The 25,748-nt window shown below is 38.4% G+C and overlaps 1 pseudogene; it reads right to left on the bottom strand.

The window, feature by feature from the left end:
• Nucleotides 1–19,373: 19,373 nt before the first annotated feature.
• The window catches only part of LOC112849971 (small ribosomal subunit protein uS5-like), a 79,482-nt pseudogene continuing 73,107 nt past the window's right edge, over nt 19,374–25,748 (bottom strand).

The following is a 25,748-nucleotide window of genomic DNA, read 5'->3' as shown; positions in this document are numbered from 1 at the left end:
GGACATTATATAATAGTGACAGGGTCTATCCATCAGGAAGAGCTAACAATTATAAATGTCTATGCGCCGAATACCGGAGCGCCCAAATATATAAAACAATTACTCATAAACATAAGCAACCTTATTGAGAAGAATGTGGTAATTGCAGGGGACTTTAACACCCCACTTACAGAAATGGATAGATCATCTAGACACACGGTCAATAAAGAAACAAGGGCCCTGAATGAGACATTGGATCAGATGGACTTGACAGATATATTTAGAACTCTGCATCCCAAAGCAACAGAATATACTTTCTTCTCGAGTGCACATGGAACATTCTCCAAGATAGATCATATACTGGGTCACAAAACAGCCCTTCATAAGTTTACAAGAATTGAAATCATACCATGCATACTTTCAGACCACAATGCTATGAAGCTTGAAATCAACCACAGAAAAAATTCTGGAAAACCTCCAAAAGCATGGAGGTTAAAGAACACCCTACTAACGAATGAGTGGGTCAACCAGGCAATTCGAGAAGAAATTAAAAAATATATGGAAACAAACGAAAATGAAAATACAACAATCCAAACGCTTTGGGACGCAGCAAAGGCAGTCCTGAGGGGAAAATACATTGCAATCCAGGCCTATCTCAAGAAACAAGAAAAATCCCAAATACAAAATCTAACAGCACACCTAAAGGAAATAGAAGCAGAACAGCAAAGGCAGCCTAAACCCAGCAGAAGAAGAGAAATAATAAAGATCAGAGCAGAAATAAACAATATAGAATCTAAAAAAACTGTAGAGCAGATCAACGAAACCAAGAGTTGGTTTTTTGAAAAAATAAACAAAATTGACAAACCTCTAGCCAGGCTTCTCAAAAAGAAAAGGGAGATGACCCAAATAGATAAAATCATGAATGAAAATGGAATGATTACAACCAATCCCTCAGAGATACAAACAATTATCAGGGAATACTATGAAAAATTATATGCCAACAAATTGGACAACCTGGAAGAAATGGACAAATTCCTGAACACCCACACTCTTCCAAAACTCAATCAGGAGGAAAGAGAAAGCTTGAACAGACCCATCACCAGCGAAGAAATTGAATCGGTTATCAAAAATCTCCCAACAAATAAGAGTCCAGGACCAGATGGCTTCCCAGGGGAGTTCTACCAGACGTTTAAAGCAGAGATAATACCTATCCTTCTCAAGCTATTCCAAGAAATAGAAAGGGAAGGAAAACTTCCAGACTCATTCTATGAAGCCAGTATTACTTTGATTCCTAAACCAGACAGAGACCCAGTAAAAAAAGAGAACTACAGGCCAATATCCCTGATGAATATGGATGCAAAAATTCTCAATAAGATACTAGCAAATCGAATTCAACGGCATATAAAAAGAATTATTCACCATGATCAAGTGGGATCCATTCCTGGGATGCAGGGCTGGTTCAACATTCGCAAATCAATCAACGTGATACATCACATTAACAAAAAAAGAGAGAAAAACCATATGATCCTGTCAATCGATGCAGAAAAGGCCTTTGACAAAATCCAGCACCCTTTCTTAATAAAAACTCTTGAGAAAGTCGGGATAGAAGGAACATACTTAAAGATCATAAAAGCCATTTATGAAAAGCCCACAGCTAACATCATCCTCAACGGGGAAAAACTGAGAGCTTTTTCCCTGAGATCAGGAACACGACAGGGATGCCCACTCTCACCGCTGTTGTTTAACATAGTGCTGGAAGTTCTAGCATCAGCAATCAGACAACAAAAGGAAATCAAAGGCGTCAAAATTGGCAAAGATGAAGTCAAGCTTTCGCTCTTTGCAGATGACATGATATTATACATGGAAAATCCGATAGACTCCACCAAAAGTCTGCTAGAACTGATACATGAATTCAGCAAAGTTGCAGGATACAAAATCAATGTACAGAAATCAGTTGCATTCTTATACACTAACAATGAAGCAACAGAAAGACAAATAAAGAAACTGATCCCATTCACAATTGCACCAAGAAGCATCAAATACCTAGGAATAAATCTAACCAAAGATGTAAAGGATCTGTATGCTGAAAACTATAGAAAGCTTATGAAGGTAATTGAAGAAGATTTAAAGAAATGGAAAGACATTCCCTGCTCATGGATTGGAAGAATAAATATTATCAAAATGTCAATACTACCCAAAGCTATCTACACATTCAATGCAATCCGAATCAAAATTGCACCAGCATTCTTCTCGAAACTAGAACAAGCAATCCCAAAATTCATATGGAACCACAAAAGGCCCCGAATAGCCAAAGTAATTTTGAAGAAGAAGACCAAAGCAGGAGGCATCACAATCCCAGACTTTAGCCTCTACTACAAAGCTGTCATCATCAAGACAGCATGGTATTGGCACAAAAACAGACACATAGACCAATGGAATAGAATAGAAACCCCAGAACTAGACCCACAAACGTATGGCCAACTCATCTTTGACAAAGCAGGAAAGAACATCCAATGGAAAAAAGACAGTCTCTTTAACAAATGGTGCTGGGAGAACTGGACAGCAACAGGCAGAAGGTTGAAACTAGACCACTTTCTCACACCATTCACAAAAATAAACTCAAAATGGATAAAGGACCTGAATGTGAGACAGGAAACCATCCAAACCTTAGAGGAGAAAGCAGGAAAAGACCTCTCTGACCTCAGCCGTAGCAATCTCTTACTCGACACATCCCCAAAGGCAAGGGAATTAAAAGCAAAAGTGAATTACTGGGACCTTATGAAGATCAAAAGCTTCTGCACAGCAAAGGAAACAACCAACAAAACTAAAAGGCAGCCAACGGAATGGGAAAAGATATTTGCAAATGATATATCAGACAAAGGGCTAGTATCCAAAATCTATAAAGAGCTCACCAAACTCCACACCCGAAAAGCAAATAACCCAGTGAAGAAATGGGCAGAAAACATGAATAGACACTTCTCTAAAGAAGACATCCGGATGGCCAACAGGCACATGAAAAGATGTTCAGCGTCGCTCCTTATCAGGGAAATACAAATCAAAACCACACTCAGGTATCACCTCACGCCAGTCAGAGTGGCCAAAATGAACAAATCAGGAGACTATAGATGCTGGAGAGGATGTGGAGAAACGGGAACCCTCTTGCACTGTTGGTGGGAATGCAAATTGGTGCAGCCGCTCTGGAAAGCAGTGTGGAGGTTCCTCAGAAAATTAAAAATAGACCTACCCTATGACCCAGCAATAGCACTGCTAGGAATTTATCCAAGGGACACAGGAGAACTGATGCATAGGGGCACTTGTACCCCAATGTTCATAGCAGCACTCTCAACAATAGCCAAATTATGGAAAGAGCCTAAATGTCCATCAACTGATGAATGGATAAAGAAATTGTGGTTTATATACACAATGGAGTACTACGTGGCAATGAGAAAAAATGAAATATGGCCTTTTGTAGCAACGTGGATGGAACTGGAGAGTGTGATGCTAAGTGAAATAAGCCATACAGAGAAAGACAGATACCATATGGTTTCACTCTTATGTGGATCCTGAGAAACTTAACAGGAACCCATGGGGGAGGGGAAGAAAAAAAAAAAAAAAAGAGGTTAGAGTGGGAGAGAGCCAAAGCATAAGAGACTGTTGAGAACTGAGAACAAACTAAGGGTTGATGGGGGGTGGGAGGGAGGAGAGGGTGGGTGATGGGTACTGAGGAGGGCACCTTTTGGGATGAGCACTGGGTGTTGTATGGAAACCAATTTGACAATAAATTTCATATATAAATAAAAAAAATAAATAAATAAATAAAAGAAGAAATAATAAAATTTCTTTTGCTTTTTCCACAATGATCATGATAAAGAAAAATACGATTTGTTTTATTATGTTTTGTGGGACCCAGTTTAGCAAAACATTTATTAAAAAATGTGAAATATTAAGTACTTAGCCATTCATATTAATTAACCTTTATTACTGAATAATATTTTTTCTTTATATAGCCCTAATTTCATTAGTGTTATTTGGAAGTAACCATGACTGATTAATTGAACATTTCATTAAAAGATTTGTCTGTTATGGGGTGCTTGGATGGCTCAGTCGGTTGAGCGTCTGACTTCAGCTCAGGTCATGATCTCATGGTCTGTGAGTTCAAGCCCCACGTCGGGCTCTGTGCTGACAGCTCAGAGCCTGGAGCCTGCTTCAGATTCTGTGTCTCCCTCTCTCTCTGCCCCTCCCCCACTCATGCTCTGTCTCTCTCTGTCAAAAATAAATAAACATTAAAAAAATTAAAAAAAAAATTGACTGTTAGGTTAGCTGTGATCCCTAATACCAAAATACCACATTTGCAAATACCACACTACTATTTTGGAATTTAGATTAAAATGCCCAAAATACATACAAATATTTAAATTAAAAATAATATTTATACATGTATGTCATATGCTCATGTGTCCATGGATGTATTCAAGTTGAAAAGTAAATCAATACACACACACACACACACACACACACAAACATAAACTGACAGTCATGTGTCTAGGTATATGTACATTCTTCTGTTTAGAGGAAAACTGTATTTTTCTTAACACAAGCTCAATTTTTCCTCTGAACACAACAGTGTGGAAATTTTATACATACATTCCTTTACATATTTCTACTTATTTTTTTCTATATGTATGTTCCTTCATATATTTCTTACTTTTATGTACATTCCTTTACATATATCTACTTATATATTTCCACACATTTCTACCTTCACATATAGCTACTATTAAATAAGCATTTTTTTTTTAGATTGTAAAGGGGAATACTACCAAACATTTAAGGAAGAGTTAACACCTATTCTCTTGAAGCTGTTCCAAAAAATAGAAATGGAAGGTAAACTTCAAAACTCTTTCTATGAAGCCAGCATTACCTTGATTCCAAAACCAGACAAAGACCCCAGTAAAAGGAGACCTATAAACCAATTTCCCTCATGAACATGGATGCAAAAATCCTCAACAAGATATTAGCCAAATGGATCCAACAATACATTAAAAACAATTATTCACCACGACCAAGTGGGATTTAAACCTGGGATGCAGGGCTGGTTCCATATCCACAAAACAATTAACATGATTCACCACATCAAGAAAAGAAAGGACAAGAACCACATGATCCCTCAGTAGATGCAGAGAAAGCATTTGACAAAATACAGCATCCTTTCTTGATAAAAACCCTTAAAAAGGTTGGGATAGAAGAAGCATACCTTGAGATCATAAAAGTCATATCTGAAAGACCCAACACTAATATCATCCTCAATGGGGAGAATTTGAGAGCTTTCCCCCTAAGGTCAGGACCAAGACAGGGATTTCCATTCTTGCCACTGTTACTCAACATAGGATTGGAAGTTTTAGCCTCTGCAATCAGACAACACAAAGAAATAAAAGGCATCCAAATTGGCCAGGAGCAGGTCAAATTTTCACTCTTCACAAATGACATGATACTGTATATGGAAAACCCAAAAGATTCCACCAAATAACTGCTAGAACTGATCCATGAATTCAGCAAAGTTCCAGGATATAAAATCAATGCACAGAAATCGGTTGCATTCCTATAGACCAAGAATGAAGCAACAGAAAGAGAAGTCAAGGAATCGATCCCATTTACCATTGCACCAAAAACCATAAAATACCTAGGAATAAATCTAACCAAGAGGTGAAAAATCTATACACTGAAAACTATAGAAATCATATGAAAGAAATTGAAGAAGACACGAAGTAATGGAAAAAGATTCCATGCTCCTGGATAGGAAGAACAAATATTGTTAAAATGTCAATACTACCCAAAGCAATCTACATATTCAATTCAATCCCTATCAAAATAACACCAGCATTCTTCACTGACCTAGAACAAATAATCCTAAAATTTGTATGGAACCAGAAAAGACCCCGAATAGCCAAAGCGATCTTGAAAAAGAAAACCAAACCTGGAGGCATCACAATCCCAGAGATCAAGCTATACTACAAGGCTGTAATCGTCAAGACATTATGGTACTGGCACAAAAACAGACACTCAGATCAATGGAACAGAATAGAGAACCCAGAAATGGACCCACAAATGTATGGCCAACTAATCTTTGACAAAGAGAAAAGAACATCCAATGGAATAAATACAGTCTCTTCAGCACGTGGTGCTGAAAAAACTGGACAGCGACATGCAGAAGAATGAACCTGGACCACTGTCTTACACCATACACAAAAATAAACTCAAAGTGGATGAAAGACCTAAATGTAAGACAGGAAGCCATCAAAATCCTTGAGGAGAAAGAAGGCAAAAACCTCCTTGACCTTGGCTGCAGCAACTTCTTACTCAACACGTCTCCAGAGGCAAGGGAAACAGAAGCAAAAATGAACTATTTGGACCTCATCAAAATAAAAACCTTCTGCACAGTGAAGGAAACAATCAGCAAAACTAAAAGGCATCCAATTAAATGGGAGAAGATATTTGTAAACGACATATCAGATAAAGGGTTAGTATCCAAAATCTATTAAGAACTTATCAAACCCAACACCAAAAAACAATAATCCAGGAAGGAATGGGCAAAGGACATGAATTGACACTTCTCCAAAGAAGACATCCAGGTGGCCAACCGACACGTGAAAAAAAATAATCAACATCACTCATCATTAGGGAAATACAAAATCAAAACCATAATGAGATACCACCTCACACCTGTCAGAATGGCTAACATTAACAACTCAGGCAACAACAGATGTTGGCAAAGATGTGGGGAAAGAGGATCTCTTTTGAATTGCTGGTGGGAATGCAAGCTGGTCCAGCCACTCTGGAAAATAGTATGGAGGTTCCTCAAGAAACTAAAAATAGATTGCCTATGACCTAGCAATTGTACTACTAGGTATTTATCCAAGGGATAGAGGTATGCTGTTTCGAAGGGACACAGGCACCCCAATGTTTATAGCAGCACTATCAACAATAGCCAAAGTATGGAAAGAGCCAAAATGTCCATCGATGGATGAATGGATAAAGAAGAAGTGGTATATATACACAATGGAGTATTACTCGGCAATCGAAAAGAATGAAATCTTGCCATTTGCAACTATGTGAATGGAACTAGAGGTATTATGCTAAGCAAAATTAGAGAAAGACAAATATCCTATGACTTCACTCATATGAGGACTTTAGACACAGATAAACATAAGGGAAGGGAAGCAAAAATAATATAAAAACAGGGAGGGGAACAAAACAGAAGAGACTCATATATATGGAGAACAAACAGAGGGTTGCTGGAGGGGTTGTGGGAGGGGGGACAGGCTAAATGGGTAAGGGGCATTAAAGAATCTACTCCTGAAATCATTGTTGCACTATATGCTAACTAATTTGGATGTAAATTAAAAAAACAAAATTAAAATTAAAAAAAAATTAATTTATTACTGAACCATATGGTCCAGTAATTCCATTGCCAGGTATGTATGCAAAGGAAATGAAAACAAGAGTTCAAAGAGATAACCGCACTTCCATATTTACTGCCACATTATTTACAATAGCCAAGATATGGAAACAACCTAAATGTCTGCCCATGGATGAATGGAAAAAGAAGTTGTGGTAAACATATACAATGGGATATTGTTCATCTATAAGAAAGGAAATCCTGCCATTTGCGACAGCGAGATAAATCAGACAAAGATAAATATGTACTGTGAGATTTTTTTTAATGAGTGGGTTAATCCATGAAAATACAAACCAATTATTATGCCTATGTTTATACAAGACTTATTATGACCTATTAGCAGAATAATTATAGATTTTGTAATGCTTTTAATAAATAAAAGCCCTTGATTTTCAAATCCTCAAGATTATAGCAAATTGACAAATATATATTATAGTTTAACTCAGGTTATCTTGCCCGTTTTTTTTTTTTTTTCTTTTAACGTTCATTTACTTTTGAGAGACAGAGAGAGACAGAGGACAAGCAGCAAGGGGCAGAGAGAGAGAGGGAGACACAGAATCCGAAGTAGGCTCCAGGCTCTGAGCTGTCAGCACAGTGCCTCACGCAGGGCTGGAACTCACAAACTGTGAGGTCATAACCTGGGCTGAAGGTGGATGCTTAACTGACTGTGCTGCTCAGGAGCCCCTCTTAGGTGCTTCTAATGATTACTGCTAGGCCCTTCTCCAATGGTTCTTTAATTAAAACTCTTTACTGCTAACATTTTATCCACAGTAATCAGAAAGAAAATAAGGTGATCATGAGAGGATTTTCCTAAATCTGTTTTCTAAAACCCACAATGACGTGTATTAACTGAACTGTGGCTTTATCGTTACAGATAGTGTATGATGAAATTAGCAATTATCAGATAGACACACAGGGACTGTGTGGAGGTTACCCATACAAATTGTGATTATAAATTTAAGACAAGCACAACCTTTAAAAACAAACAATTCAATAGAATACATATATTATTTAATTTAAATGATGAGTCCTATTAATGTTACCCTTGAGTGTATATATGTGATAAAATGCTACCTAATGCTAAAGTTACTTATTCTTAAAGAAATTATGGATAATAAAAATTTTGATAGGACTATATTTAATTTTTTTTTATTTATATATGAAATTTATTGTCAAATTGGTTTCCATACAACACCCAGTGCTCATCCCAAAAGGTGCCCTCCTCAATACCCATCACCCACCCTCTCTTCCCTCCCACCCCCTATCAACCCTTAGTTTGTTCTCAGTTCTCAACAGTCTCTTATGCTTTGGCTCTCTCCCACTCAAACCTTTTTTTTTTTTTTTTCCTTCCCCTCCCCCATGGGTTCCTGTTAAGTTTCTCAGGATCCACATAAGAGTGAAACCATATGGTATCTGTCTTTCTCTGTATGGCTTATTTCACTTAGCATCACACTCTCCAGTTCCATCCACGTTGCTACAAAAGGCCATATTTCATTTTTTCTCATTGCCACGTAGTACTCCATTGTGTATATAAACCACAATTTCTTTATCCATTCATCAGTTGATGGACATTTAGGCTCTTTCCATAATTTGGCTATTGTTGAGAGTGCTGCTATGAACATTGGGGTACAAGTGCCCCTATGCATCAGTACTCCTGTGTCCCTTGGATAAATTCCTAGCAGTGCTATTGCTGGGTCATAGGGTAGGTCTATTTTTAATTTTCTGAGGAACCTCCACACTGCTTCACAGAGTGGCTGCGCCAATTTGCATTCCCACCAACAGTGCAAGAGGGTTCCCGTTTCTCCACATCCTCGCCAGCATCTATAGTCTCCTGATTTGTTCATTTTGGCCACTCTGACTGGCGTGAGGTGATACCTGAGTGTGGTTTTGATTTGTATTTCCCTGATAAGGAGCGACGCTGAACATCTTTTCATGTGCCTGTTGGCCATCCGGATGTCTTCTTTAGAGAAGTGTCTATTCATGTTTTCTGCCCATTTCTTCACTGGGTTATTTGCTTTTCGGGTGTGGAGTTTGGTGAGCTCTTTATAGATTTTGGATACTAGCCCTTTGTCCGATATGTCATTTGCAAATATCTTTTCCCATTCCGTTGGTTGCCTTTTAGTTTTGTTGGTTGTTTCCTTTGCTGTGCAGAAGCTTTTTCTCTTCATAAGGTCCCAGTAATTCACTTTTGCTTTTAATTCCCTTGCCTTTGGGGATGTGTCGAGTAAGAGATTGCTACGGCTGAGGTCAGAGAGGTCTTTTCCTGCTTTCTCCTCTAAGGTTTTGATGGTTTCCTGTCTCACATTCAGGTCCTTTATCCATTTTGAGTTTATTTTTGTGAATGGTGTGAGAAAGTGGTCTAGTTTCAACCTTCTGCATGTTGCTGTCCAGTTCTCCCAGCACCATTTGTTAAAGAGACTGTCTTTTTTCCATTGGATGTTCTTTCCTGCTTTGTCAAAGATGAGTTGGCCATACGTTTGTGGGTCTAGTTCTGGGGTTTCTATTCTATTCCATTGGTCTATGTGTCTGTTTTTGTGCCAATACCATGCTGTCTTGATGATGACAGCTTTGTAGTAGAGGCTAAAGTCTGGGATTGTGATGCCTCCTGCTTTGGTCTTCTTCTTCAAAATTACTTTGGCTATTCGGGGCCTTTTGTGGTTCCATAGGAATTTTAGGATTGCTTGTTCTAGTTTCGAGAAGAATGCTGGTGCAATTTTGATTCGGATTGCATTGAATGTGTAGATAGCTTTGGGTAGTATTGACATTTTGACAATATTTATTCTTCCAATCCATGAGCAGGGAATGTCTTTCCATTTCTTTAAATCTTCTTCAATTACCTTCATAAGCTTTCTATAGTTTTCAGCATACAGATCCTTTACATCTTTGGTTAGATTTATTCCTAGGTATTTGATGCTTCTTGGTGCAATTGTGAATGGGATCAGTTTCTTTATTTGTCTTTCTGTTGCTTCATTGTTAGTGTATAAGAATGCAACTGATTTCTGTACATTGATTTTGTATCCTGCAACTTTGCTGAATTCATGTATCAGTTCTAGCAGACTTTTGGTGGAGTCTATCGGATTTTCCATGTATAATATCATGTCATCTGCAAAGAGCGAAAGCTTGACTTCATCTTTGCCAATTTTGACGCCTTTGATTTCCTTTTGTTGTCTGATTGCTGATGCTAGAACTTCCAGCACTATGTTAAACAACAGCGGTGAGAGTGGGCATCCCTGTCGTGTTCCTGATCTCAGGGAAAAAGCTCTCAGTTTTTCCCCGTTGAGGATGATGTTAGCTGTGGGCTTTTCATAAATGGCTTTTATGATCTTTAAGTATGTTCCTTCTATCCCGACTTTCTCAAGAGTTTTTATTAAGAAAGGGTGCTGGATTTTGTCAAAGGCCTTTTCTGCATCGATTGACAGGATCATATGGTTTTTCTCTCTTTTTTTGTTAATGTGATGTATCACGTTGATTGATTTGCGAATGTTGAACCAGCCCTGCATCCCAGGAATGAATCCCACTTGATCATGGTGAATAATTCTTTTTATATGCCGTTGAATTCGATTTGCTAGTATCTTATTGAGAATTTTTGCATCCATATTCATCAGGGATATTGGCCTGTAGTTCTCTTTTTTTTACTGGGTCTCTGTCTGGTTTAGGAATCAAAGTAATACTGGCTTCATAGAATGAGTCTGGAAGTTTTCCTTCCCTTTCTATTTCTTGGAATAGCTTGAGAAGGATAGGTATTATCTCTGCTTTAAACGTCTGGTAGAACTCCCCTGGGAAGCCATCTGGTCCTGGACTCTTATTTGTTGGGAGATTTTTGATAACCGATTCAATTTCTTCGCTGGTGATGGGTCTGTTCAAGCTTTCTCTTTCCTCCTGATTGAGTTTTGGAAGAGTGTGGGTGTTCAGGAATTTGTCCATTTCTTCCAGGTTGTCCAATTTGTTGGCATATAATTTTTCATAGTATTCCCTGATAATTGTTTGTATCTCTGAGGGATTGGTTGTAATAATTCCATTTTCATTCATGATTTTATCTATTTGGGTCATCTCCCTTTTCTTTTTGAGAAGCCTGGCTAGAGGTTTGTCAATTTTGTTTATTTTTTCAAAAAACCAACTCTTGGTTTCGTTGATCTGCTCTACAGTTTTTTTAGATTCTATATTGTTTATTTCTGCTCTGATCTTTATTATTCCTCTTCTTCTGCTGGGTTTAGGCTGCCTTTGCTGTTCTGCTTCTATTTCCTTTAGGTGTGCTGTTAGATTTTGTATTTGGGAATTTTCTTGTTTCTTGAGATAGGCCTGGATTGCAATGTATTTTCCCCTCAGGACTGCCTTCGCTGCGTCCCAAAGCGTTTGGATTGTTGTATTTTCATTTTCGTTTGTTTCCATATATTTTTTAATTTCTTCTCGAATTGCCTGGTTGACCCACTCATTCGTTAGTGGGGTGTTCTTTAACCTCCATGCTTTTGGAGGTTTTCAGACTTTTTTCTGTGGTTGATTTCAAGCTTCATAGCATTGTGGTCTGAAAGTATGCATGGTATGATTTCAATTCTTGTAAACTTATGAAGGGCTGTTTTGTGACCCAGTATATGATCTATCTTGGAGAATGTTCCATGTGCACTCGAGAAGAAAGTATATTCTGTTGCTTTGGGATGCAGAGTTCTAAATATATCTGTCAAGTCCATCTGATCCAATGTCTCATTCAGGCCCCTTGTTTCTTTATTGACCGTGTGTCTAGATGATCTATCCATTTCTGTAAGTGGGGTGTTAAAGTCCCCTGCAATTACCACATTCTTCTCAATAAGGTTGCTTATGTTTATGAGCAATTGTTTTATATATTTGGGCGCTCCGGTATTTGGTGCATAGACATTTATAATTGTTAGCTCTTCCTGATGGATAGACCCTGTCACTATTATATAATGTCCTTCTTCATCTCTTGTTACAGCCTTTAATTTAAAGTCTAGTTTGTCTGATATAAGTATGGCTACTCCAGCTTTCTTTTGGCTTCCAGTAGCATGATAAATAGTTCTCCATCCCCTCACTCTCAATCTACAGGTGTCCTCAGGTAAAATGAGTCTCTTGTAGACAGCAAATAGATGGGTCTTGTTTTTTTATCCATTCTGATACCCTATGTCTTTTGGTTGGCGCCATTTAATCCATTTACATTCAGTGTTATTATAGAAAGATATGGGTTTAGAGTCATTGTGATGTCTGTATGTTTTATGCTTGTAGTGATGTCTCTGGTACTTTGTCTCACAGGGTCCCCCTTAGGATCTCTTGGAGGGCTGGTTTAGTGGTGACAAATTCCTTCAGTTTTTGTTTGTTTGGGAAGACCTTTATCTCTCCTTCTATTCTAAATGACAGACTTGCTGGATAAAGGATTCTCGGCTGCATATTTTTTCTGTCTAGCACACTGAAAATCTCGTGCCAATTCTTTCTGGCCTGCCAAGTTTCAAAAGAGAGATCAGTCACGAGTCTTATAGGTGTCCCTTTATATGTGAGGGCACGTTTACCCCTTGCTGCTTTCAGAATTTTCTCTTTATCCTTGTATTTTGCCAGTTTCACTATGATATGTCCTGCAGAAGATCGATTCAAGTTACGTCTGAAGGGAGTTCTCTGTGCCTCTTGGATTCCAATGCCTTTTTCCTTCCCCAGTTCAGGGAAGTTCTCAGCTATTATTTCTTCAAGTACCCCTTCAGCACCTTTCCCTCTCTCTTCCTCCTCTGGGATACCAATGATGCGTATATTATTTCTTTTTAGTGTATCACTTAGTTCTCTAATTTTCCCCTCATACTCCTGGATTTTTTTTATCTCTCTTTTTCTCAGCTTCCTCTTTTTCCATAACTTTATCTTCTAGTTCACCTATTCTCTCCTCTGCCTCTTCAATCCGAGTCGTGGTGGTTTCCATTTTGTTATGCATTTCGTTTAAAGCGTTTTTCAGCTCCTCGTGACTGTTCCTTAGTCCCTTGATCTCTGTAGCAAGAGATTCTCTGCTGTCAGCTATACTGTTTTCAAGCCCAGCGATTAATTTTAGGACTATTATTCTAAATTCACTTTCTGTTATATTATTTAAATCCTTTTTGATCAGCTCATTAGCTGTTGTTATTTCCTGGAGATTCTTCTGAGGGGATTTCTTCTATTTGGTCATTTTGGATAGTCCCTGGCATGGTGAGGACCTGCAGGGCACTTCCCCTGTGCTGTGGTGTATAACTGGAGTTGGTGGGCGGAGCCGCAGTCAGACCTGATGTCTGCCCCCAGCCCACCGCTGGGGCCACAGTCAGACTGGTGTGTGCCTTCTCTTCCCCTCTCCTAGGGGCGGGATTCACTGTGGGGTGGGGTGGCCTGTCTGGGCTACTTGCACACTGCCAGGCTTGTGATGCTGGGGATCTGGTGTCTTAGCTGGGGTGGGTAGGCAAGGTGCACAGGGGCAGGAGGGGCAGGCTTAGCTTGCTTCTCCTTAGGTGATCCACTTCAGGAGGGGCCCTGTGGCAGCAGGAGGGAGTCAGATCCGCTGCCGGAGGTTTGGCTCCGCAGAAGCGCAGAGTTGGGTGTTTGCGCTGAGGGAGCAAGTTCCCTGGCAGGAACTGGTTCTCTTTGGGATTTTGGCTGAGGAATGGGCGGGGGAGATGGCGCTGGCGAGCGCCTTTGTTCCCCCCCAAACTGAGCTCTGTCGTCCGGGGGCTCAGCAGCTCTCCTTCCCTTTGTCCTCCAGCCTTCCCGCTTTCTGAGCAGAGCTGTTAACTTATGACCTCCCAGATGCTAAGTCGCGTTTGCTGTTGGAACACAGTCCATCAGGCCCCTCCGCTTTTTGCAAGCCAGACTCGGGGGCTCTGCTTGGCTGGCGAGCCGCCCCTCCGCCCCGGCTCCCTCCCGCCAGTCCGTGGAGCGCGCACCGCCTCGCCGCCCATCCTACCCTCTTCCGTGGGCCTCTTGTCTGCGCTTGGCTCCGGCGACTCCGTTCTGCTAATCCTCTGGCGGTTTTCTGAGTTATTTAGGCAGGTGTAGGTGGAATCTAAGTGATCAGCAGGACGCGCGGTGAGCCCAGCGTCCTCCTACGCCGCCATCTTCCTGCTCTCAGGACTATATTTAATTTTTGAACAGGAAATCAAAGCTACCTAAGATAATTCAAAACATAAAATGTAATACATTGTGTGATGTTTCTCCAATTCATAATTCTTTTTTGTGTTTCTCTTTTTTTCCTCTAAGAGCATCCTTGAGAGAATGGTTTTATTAATTCTCAAATTAGTGATAAGCCCTCATTTGATCTTCAAATGATCTCCATAGGAAGAGACAAGACAGGTGGGAACTACTAGTAGTTGGTATTGATGAATTGCCATTTCCAGAAGAAGGACTTTCTCAATTTTTCTCCCCCAAACCAAAATTAACCAAATTAGGAAACCTTTATTTATGCACCCAAAATGGAATATACTCATTCTGGCCTTTTACAGAAAGAATCACTGATATAGATTGATTACCTTGGAACATTTCAGAAAAAAAGGAACTACCAAAATAATTTAAACCTCTTTTCTCTCATCAGAATGCAAAATGCAGGTAGGCTAGTAATTATGGTTGCAATGGCAAGTGAAACTGTATCACGCAACCTCCTACTGTTCATGAAAGGATCATCACTCAAAACTCTGTGATGATTTCTCCTGGGTACCTTTAAACTGTATCCTTTCTACCAACATTTTATTTCTATTTTATTTCTCTCTTCTTGGAAAAGCTACTGCTTCTTAGATTTGCAGCCTTCCTAATTTCCATCCTGTGCTTTGTGCTGATGACAGAGTCTACAGGGACTTTCTCCATCTACTTTTCTTCCCCAACTGAAATAGAACATTCTGAATTACTGACCTCTTCACTCCTAAATGAACTTCATTCATTTGAAATGCTGGCAGTGATAAACTTCAACTTATTATCCCACAAACTGCTAAGCCTAAATAATCACTGAAGTTGTTTTAAGTCTTTTGAAAACATTGTATCAGAATTCACTCCTGTAGGACACCCACCAGCTGGAAACTGAAACAAAGCCCATTTAAATACAACAAAATGAGGTGGAAAAAAAATCACAGAGGAGGAACTGAATGCTTACAGCTTTACGCAGTCTAAATCTCCAATGTTCTGCAATTTTGTGACTTTGACAAAAGCTCAGTCAATTGAAAAAAAAAATGTTACTGGTGATTGATTTGTTTCCAATCTGTTTGTTCTTTGTCATTTGTTACCAAGCCAGTAAAACCACATCATGTTCCCTGAAGAACAGCAGGTTTCCATTGTGGTTTTATTGTGGTCACCATGATGTATTCAACTCTGTGGCATTGCAATTAAATACCAAAACATATTAACGATCAAATAAAATTTAAAACAAAAAGGTTGCTCCTGAAAATGAATGCAAGATTTCCAAGATTAAGGAAGTGCATCTGCTTAACTGTTACTAAATGAACGAAACTGGAGAAAGAAGTAGGGGAAATGAATAAATATTAAATGCTCTTTGGTGTAAACTCTTGTTGCTTTAAGTACTATCCAGTAAAATGGATCTCATATTATTTACCTGAAATGCTTTCCAGATATTTGTTAAATATCAATTTCTTTGTCAGCCAGAGTAATGTGTTCCATTAGGTGGCCCTTATGTATAAATACCTGTGTCATGGTGGATATGCTATATTGTTTACCAAATTGAAGTTACTGAACCCTCCTTTTATAGTCTAGAACATAGGATATTAAGGAGGACTGAAGGGCACAAGACTACATTGGAGAACTGTGATAAATGTTCAATGCCTTATTTTTTAAAACAATCTCAATTTCATTAAATACATTTTCATGTTTTATTGGAATTTTGGAATGTGAAGGCAATTAACCACACCTGTAGATTCATGACAGACAATAGTACTAAGAGTTCAATACCACTTATTTTAATTTTTCATTGTTTTAATGCTACACCCTTTCCTCTTTCTCCATCTCATACCTCTTTCTAAATAGATATTCACTCTGGTTTGTTGTATTTACAATCTACATGCAAAACAGCTACTTTGAATCAGGTGTATAAAATGCTTTGTCTTTGTGTTTCAATTCTGGGGTGGTGTTGACCTTTATATATTGATCTTTTGATATTTTTTCAAAAAATTTATTTATTCATGTTGCTATTTGAAACATAGATCTATTTTCACACACATGCAATCCACTAATCTAATGCTGTACATATATCAGGTTATTGTTCTGACATCACCCCACTTTTTTGTATGAATTTCTGTATTTATTAGAATAATCCATACTGGATTTTATTTAAATTTTGGGTTAACTTCAAACTTACATAAATTGTTCAGGAATACAAGAAATTCCCACAGTCCCTTTTACTCAGATTCACCATTTGATAAGTATTGCACTCTATTTGTTTTAGCAGTTTCTATATTATTACATGAACAATTTGATAACTGCAAACAATATATTCCTTCACACTAAATAGTTCAGTATGTGTTTCCGAATAAGGACCTTAGCCACAGTACAATTATAAAAATTACAAAATTTAATGGCACAACAGTACTATCTAAGATCATACAAGTTCCCTAATAATGTACATTGTATATATGTTTCCCTAGCCAGGACCAAATCCAGAATGATGTATTGCCTTTAGTTGTCATATCACCAGTTTCTTAAAATTTGAATCTGTTCCTTTGTCATTCTTGTCTTAATATTTTTTAAGAATGTAAGTTACTTATTTTAGTAAAATGCCCTTTGTGTATTTCTGATGTTTCTTCATGACATGTGGAGTGGAATTACCACTTAAATAATATAATGTCCTCTTCAGTGCATTATTTCAGAAAGCACATTTCCCCAAACTGGTGATGTTAATATTAATCACCTAAATTTATACCTGTCAGGTTTCTCTATAAAGTTACTTTTTTTCCTAATGAATAATTTTGGGAAAACGTATGAAAATATTTCAATATTCTTTTTATCAAAATTTCACTGAATAGTTTAACATCCATTGATGATTTTCTAGTTTCAACAATGCTACTTCATTCATAGGCCTCTATTCTATAAGAAATGGCTTTCCTTTTTTTGTGTAACATATATTTAATATATCAGTAGGATTTTATGAATTCTCGTTGCTTTCAATGGATTATTGTTATTTGATTATGTATTTTGATGCCTGACTTGTCCCAAACTTGACCAGTTGGAAGCCTCTTCAAACTAAATTTGTGTCCTTTTGACATGGTCCTGTAATTATTTTATTACTTCCTCACTTTCCAGTGTAAAAAATAAATACCAGGTTCAACTTCTACTTTACCAGCCACACTCTGGAACAGACTATTTCTCTTGGTTTATTTCAGTGGAGAATTTTATTTAGAAACCAAAAACTGGATTCTAGGAATGCTCATTGTCACTGGTGTATCATTGCTTTTAGGTCCTTTGCGTAAACAGATATAGGAGCAGATACATAAATCTATACATACATATAGCATATAGATAGATCTATAAAGTGAGTCTAGATATATATCTATATATCTCTTTATCTATATAATGAGTCTATCCTGATATCCCCAATTCTATGCAACAAGTTTCATTCTAGCCTTTTCAAATTTCCCCATCTTTAACTCCTTTCACCACATAGAGAAATACAACTTTTATTATCCTCAAAGTATTAACTCCTTTGCTTAAGCCTAGTATAACAAAGAGTAGTTTTAGGCTTTTTTACCCATACTGATGTGAAAAACAAACCTAGAAACTAAATACTTGTTCCCATGGTGCCATGTAAAATTTGCATATAGTGACTGAACACATTTTCATAATAAAACTCAATGAATTTTTAATAATGCATATACCTGGATAAACTATATAGCCATCAATAGAAAAATTACATTACTAGAAAGTTCTATCACATCTCTTCTCAGTCAATATCCCAACCAGAGAGAATCATTGTTTTGATTTTTTTTTGAAACTATAGACCAGTTTTAGGACATCTTGTAAACAGAATGTACAATATGTACTGTTTCACTTTCATGTTCTCACATTCCGGCAAAATATTTGTTTGAATCACTGATGGTACCAGCATTATTAGCAATTTCTTCCATTTTAATGCTGTGAAAGTGTTTCTAAGTGATAAGACTCCAGACTTACTCTGAAGTCAGAAAAAAAAAAATGTTGTCTATGGATCAGTGGTAGAAGAGAGAAATCAAATTGGCTGCCCAAATATTTGTTATGAGTGACTAGAGTTATGAGGACTAGAGTTCACCTTCATTGAAATGAAGAAGACAAGGTCAACAGGTTAGAGCTCAAGTTTGGGCATGTGAATTTTGAACTGCATGTTAGAATTACAAGTTGAAAAGTAACTTTACTTTTGTTCTTAGCAGTTGACAGGAAAACAGCATACTGACGGAAATGCTTTACTGTAGAACAGTAAAGTTTTATATTGATCTTTCTTTTTTTATTAAAAAAAATTAATGTTTATTTATTTTTGAGAGAGAGAGATAATGAACATGAGTAGGGGAAGGGCAGAGAGAGAGGAAGACACAGAATCTGAAGCAGGCTCTAGGCTCCGAGCTGTCAGCACAGAATCCAATGCGGGGCTTGAACTCACAAACTGTGAGATCATGACCTGAGCCGAAGTTGGATGCTTAACCAACTGAGCCACCCAGGTGCCCCTATATTGATCTTTCTTATTTTGCTGTTTCCTCCTAAGTTGTTACCCTGGGCACTTAGCTCTTTGTTTTTATAATTTTGTTTTTTCTTATATAAGCATTTAGATGAAGCACAACTGCATTAGCTTCATCTCATGTGCATTTTTGGTTCATTATTATAAGTATTTTTAAATTTTCACTATTATTTATTTAGAACCATGAATTAAAGTAAATTATTATTTAATTTGAAAACAAGGTTTTTGTCCGATTATCTCTCCCTCTTTTTTTAAACAGGCTTTAATTAACTTTATTTTTCTTGTATAAAACTATGTGGTAGCCACAGCTGGTGTCTGGGTCTTCTGCAAGGACATTCTGAGTGTCAGTCTTTACAAGACAGTCTGTGAATGCCTGATAAGGAGACTTGGTGAACACAGTCTTTTTCCAGAGATCAGGAATAAGACAGCTGTAGGTCTTAGAAATGGCATCAACAGTGGCCTTGTCAGGAATGTGTGGATGGCTCTGTGGGCAACTGGGCCACTGGTTATGTGGCCAAAATAAATACTGGTTATGTGGGCAACATGGGATGGTTATGTGGCCAACTCTTGATTTCTGCTCAGGTCATGATCTCATGGTTTGTGAGTTTGAGCCCCAAGTCAGGCTCCAGGCTGACAGCATGGAGCCTGCTTAGAATTCTCTCCCTCTCTCTCTGCCTCTTTCTCTCAAAATAAATAAATAAACTTAAAAAAAAAAAAAGTGGCCTTCTTGAAGTTGCCCAGGGTGACAATGCAGCCCCTGGCCAAGGTATAGCAATTGTCAATACCAGCCATCATCAGTAGCTTCTTGGGCTCAGGGGCCTAGACAATGCCAATACCTCTGGGAGCCAGGATGAGGTACACCAGCACAGAGCCACAGGGGCTGGTCACCTTGTATAGGACAGTGTGGGGCTTGCCAATCTTGTTCCTCCAGTAGCCTCACTGCATAAGGCGATGGAAAGCTTATCCAGGATGGCCCCAGGGATGGCAGTGGCTACCTCCTTGGAACACTTAACACCCACACCAATATGGCCATTGTTGATAATGTTTTTAAGAAAATTTTTAATGTTCTTTTTATTTATTTTTGAGAGAAAGAGAGTGTGAGCAGGAGAGGGGCAGAGAGAAAGTGAGACAGAAACAGAAGCAGGCTCCAGGCTCTGAGCTGAAGTCACATGCTCAACTGACTGAGCCACCCAGGTGCCCCTAAGGTGTTAATTGGGATCTCCAAAGGCAACAAATGCCTTGAACCCTGTCCAGAGGCCAACATGGGTCTGCTTTTGCAAAGGCATAACCTTCAAAACCTCATTCTTAAGAGATGCCCCCAGGAAAAGTCAATGATTTTGGATTCCATGATGGGCATGGGGAAGAGATAGATATCTTTCAGGGACTTAATCCTCATGTCTTTGACCAAGTGGCCTCCCTTGTTGACAGGGATTCACTCTTTGTCCTCTGCCTTGTCTCTGTGAGCTGCGGGGCCTCAGCTGCAGCCCCAACCTGGCCCACGGATGCCACTGCTGAAGCCTCCAAGGTCGCCCATTCTGGGGTCCTCTAGGGTCCTGCACCAGCATTATCCACCATTTGGTGTTTTCTCAGAGACAAAGTGTTCAATTATCTCTTGTTATTGATTTCTGGTATCTCTCATCGTGGTTAAGAAAAATTGGTTCTGTAAGTTCAACTCTGATATTTACTGAAATAGGCTTTATGGCACAGACTTATGATGAACTTTTGGAAATTATATCTGTTAAAAAAATCTGTTTTATTAAAAAATCTATCATTAAGAATTCCAAATATATTTGTTATCTCAAGTAGGCAGTGATAAGTAGTATTAAGAAAGAAAGTTGTTAATCTATATTAAGTTAAAAATAAAGAAGCAAAATGGGGAGGGAAGGAAGCACTATTAATGCTTTAACAGATACTGCTATTTTTATTCATTATTCATTTTTGGTTTTAGTAGAATTCTTTAAGTTTTAATAGGCATATATATGGGTTCTTAGTTCTGAGATTACATCCTCAACTTCCTGAGCAGTGACATACTGCTGTGATAGTATTTCAGGCCAATGGAATATGAGAATATGTGATTTATAAAACATCCTTAAAGAATCGCTGCTTGCCCTAGATTTCCTCCAAGCTAAGCCTGTTGTCTTGGAATGGTCTTAATTAGAGCAGGTGGCTTTGACGCATAGCTAGAACTCGTATATTCACGATGGAACAAACCACTTAGTTGATTCAAAGTTCACAATATAGGTCTGTGAATTGGCTCAAGTCTGGAAATTGAGTAAATCATGAAGTTTTCTCACTTGAGTTTAGTGAAACAGTCATCTATCTCAATCCTAGCGTCCCTACACTCAGCCCCGATCAAAGATCTGTGTCAAAAGATTCTGATTACCGCAAACTCTGCTGCCCCTTACAATGACCATGTTCACCCAGCTTCTGATGATGAAGCTCTATCTGCAGCCCTGGGATTCTATCATCCCATTTACATCTGAAAACTCACTGCAGTGACAGTATCTTACAGTATCCCCTGATGAGGGAGGACCACTGCACAAAGAGCTAGGGATCATCAGCAAGGCTCAGTGAATATTATGGAAGTGCTGGGGGCTATAGTTGGGCTCTTCCTGCAGTCACTTTTGTATATCATCCCAGAGCTGCTGCTAGTAGCTCTTCTGAGCCTCTACTGCCTCCAGATTCCAGTTCATGTTCTCAGAGATCATCAGAGGCCAATATCCAGCTGCCTAGCTGCCCAGCTCATTGTCTCTGAGAGAAGCAGCTGGGGTCCCAAGACAGACCACATTGGATGGATGGTTTTTGGAAAAAAAAAAAACAAAAAACTGCTCTCTCGCAGATAACAGCCAATTAATACAGAGCTCTTTATTTTTTTTCTTTAAATTTTTTTAAGTCTATTTATTTTAAGAGACAGAGAGCAGAGGAGGGAGAGAGAGAATCCCAGGCAGGCTCCATGCTGTCCCCACAGAGCCTGATGCAGGGCTTAAACTTGCAAACTGTGAGATTATGACCTGAGCTGAAAACAAGAGTCAGGTGCTTAACCAACTGAACCACCCAGTCACCCCAATATAGAGCTTTTTCAGTGAGGTGGATGCTTTTCAAACATTCAAAGGTGTTATTAGTGGAAGACATGTCCTCTGGACATTCCCAGGTGACAGCTAAGGAATAGCGAGATCAAACATAGTTAAGTTTATATTTACACTCATCTCCTTGAACCTTTAGATTTTCCCTTTAGAGGATAACAAGTATGTTCTGAAATCCCAACTTCATTTAATATAGGCCACTTTTGAGCCCAGGTTTTATTCTAACAAATGAGTAAAGTGTTAGAGCTATCTTCTCATGTTCAAAATAGGAGATTCAATATTGTTAATGTCCAGAATTTATTGCTCAGGGTCTTTTTGATCAGTGTACCCACATGAAATCAATTCAGCCAGACCTAAAAACATATATTTTTTAATCCCTCGTATAGCGCTCTTAAACTTATTCTCACCTGAACTTATCAGGTCTGTGTCAATATAGCCTGGTAAAATTCCATAATTCTTTGTTTTGTCTGGTGCATCCTGTCAGGTTAGACTTTGTAGTCATCCTTTTATGGTCTCCTGGGATTTTGTAGTCTGCTGCATCTAGTTGGAAGTCTAAGCACAGGGAAAAGTAACGGATGTAGAAACTGAGAACAGGCATCCACCTAAAAAGCCACAGTCAGGTGAGATCTCTATGGAGAGATAAGGCAATACTTAGCTAATCCCTTCATTGGGGAGGATTCTGCTACTTCTACCCACAAGAGAAGCTCATAATGAAATTTCAAGGTCTTCAATTCATCAGAATCTACCCATAAGTCCACCTAAGTCCACACTGTAATTCAAAACCCCAATCACTCCTGATCATGAGAAGGTGACTATCTGAAAACCAAGAAGATAAGCTTTGCCAGAAATCAGCCCTGTTGGTACCGTGATCTTGGAATTCCGGTATCCAGAGCTGTGAGAGGATAGTTATCTGTTGTTCGAGCCACCCAATCTATGGTAGGTATTTTGTTATGGCATCTCAGGCTGACTAAAACACCATTAAAATCAAGCTTTTAAACAGTATTATTAATGTGAAGTAAAAAAAAGAGAGTAAAAACAATGTGTCTAGTACCATACCAAACATAGAAAAGTAAATAGACAAACACTTTATATATTGAGGGAAGACTGGAAAGAACTACCATGAAAACAAAACAAAACAAAACAAAACAAAACAAAACAAAACAAAACAAAACAAAACAAAAAAATAGGTTTAGTAAGAATTCTTGTAAACCACTCTTTATTTGGGGGAGCAAAGCCTTGTTTTCCAAAACAGCTTCACATTGATGTGTCATTAGAATTTAGCTCCATTCTGGCTGGCAACATCTGTTCAGAATGTCCCAGTTAATTTCATGCAATCTGTGGCTGCTGGGTAACCCTGCCTGTATGAAGCTAAGCTGGAGGGTGGAGGGGGGGTGGGGTAAGAGAGTAAGAGATGACACTGTAACTGATCATTGGGAAAACAAAAATGATACATGATTCTAAGTTCAGACTCTTTGAAAAGAGGTAATAATAGAGTCCTTCATACTTAGAATGCTTCCAGTAGTAAACCTAAAACTACTCAGAACATGTTCTTCTGTTTCTAGCTATTTTTTTAAATTTTTTTTTCAACGTTTTATTTATTTTTGAGACAGAGAGAGACAGAGCATGAACAGGGGAGGGGCAGAGAGAGAGGGAGACACAGAATCGGAAACAGGCTCCAGGCTCTGAGACATCAGCCCAGAGCCTGACACGGGGCTCGAACCCACGGACCGCGAGATCGCGACCTGGCTGAAGTCGGACGCTTAACCGACTGCGCCACCCAGGCGCCCCTGCTTCTAGCTATTTTAATTGAGAAATAAAGAAAGTTCTGGGGCACACAAACTCAGTCGATTAAGCATCTGACTCCTGGTTTGGGCTCAGGTCATGATCTTACGGTTTCATGGGTCCAAGCCCTGCATCAGGCTCTGTGCTGGCAGTGCACTCTGCTTGGGATTCTCTGTCTCCTCTCTAACTCGGACTCTGTCTCTCTTAAAATGAATGAACTTTTTTTTAAAAAAAGAAAAAAGTCCTCAGTCATTGTATCCATGTGTCCAATTTTTACTAATGTTGGTTTAGTGTCTGTCCATTTGGTGTTTTATTTTAAAATTCTTTTTTAATCTCATTCTTTTTACTAATTCAGTTTTCAACTTTAAAACATGTGTAACTTACTTAAAAATGACTTTATGAAGTTAATCAGAAGTACCACAGCCAAAGGGATGCACTTTGAAATAGACCAAATAGCACAAAGATGCTGTGGCAGGGTCAACTAAAACCGTACTCTCCCTTTTGTACAAAAGCAAGTGGAATTATCTTCCCACACAAATAATTTGATCCTAATCTCAAGCAGCTGACACTCCTCTGGAGACCCATTGTCTATCCCTCTAAAAATGTCCATAGTATAAGCCTTACTGCCCTACTTCCCAATGCTCCTTAGCTATCCATTGAATACCAGTTCTGACCTTTCATAAGTTTCATGACTTTAAATGAGGGAGTGAACAAAAGAGTTAAAACAAGCTCACAGGTTTTCTTTTTGGTTATTGTAAATGCTTTCAGGATTATCTGTGCTGAATTGGTTCACAAGGTAGAAATCAAATATACATGTATGTGTGTATACATATATGCGTGCATATATATATGCCTATATATATGCACGCATATATGTGTATATATATAGTTTTGCTTAATATATATTATATATGTATGTATATATATTTTCTTTTCTTCTTTTTTGGTTTTTTATATGTATATACATATATACAATGTTAATACATATATATATATTTTTTTTCTTTTGTTCTTTTTTGGTTTGTTAAACACAGAAAGGAGTTACTATTTCCTCTATGAGCTGATGGGGAAGAACTAGAAAGTAGAAAACTATTTTATTTTTTTAATGTTTATTTTTGAGAGAGAGAGAGAGAACCAGACCGTGAGTGGTGGAGGGGCAGAGAGAGTGAGATACAGAATCTGCAGCAGGCCCTAGACTCTGAGCTGTCAGCACAGAGCCTGACATGGGGCCCGAACTCATGAACCGTGAGATCATGACCTGAGTTGAAATTGCACACTTAACCAACTAAGCCACCCAGACACCCCAAAACTAGAAAGCTACTAAAATGCCTTTTTCCCTACGCTTGGCTCTGCATGATTTACAAAATTCACAGATGAGCATAGAGCAAGTCGATTTTACAATTTATATAATACACTTGCATAAGTGTCCTTTCTAGGCTCTCAAGCATACTTCTGTCTTAAAAGAAGGGCTTTAATATTTTCAAGGAGCTACCTTTGCAATTACTTATTTCGAGGTACTTCTGAAAGAGATCTTTGAGTGTGTGTATGAAAATGTACTTAAATAACTGAATATCAAAACCAAAGAATTTGAGTATGGCCTTCGAATATTTGCTCTTTTGATGAGATATATTATTTCATATGCTTTTCAGATAGAAGCCATGCTGTATACCATATATAAGGCTAAATAAAATACCTATATTATAAAAACCAATGTATAGAAAATTTTGAGCCTAAAGAGGACACACAAAAATACCCCTCTAACTTAAATACATGTCAAATTAATGCAAATAATAGTTTAATG

This window comes from Puma concolor, chromosome C2 (genome assembly GCF_028749965.1).
Source record: "Puma concolor isolate L17-30 chromosome C2, mPumCon1.1.hap2, whole genome shotgun sequence".
NCBI lineage: Eukaryota > Metazoa > Chordata > Mammalia > Carnivora > Felidae > Puma > Puma concolor.
Note: the sequence above shows the minus strand (reverse complement) of the source record. Positions and strands in the feature narration are given on the sequence as shown.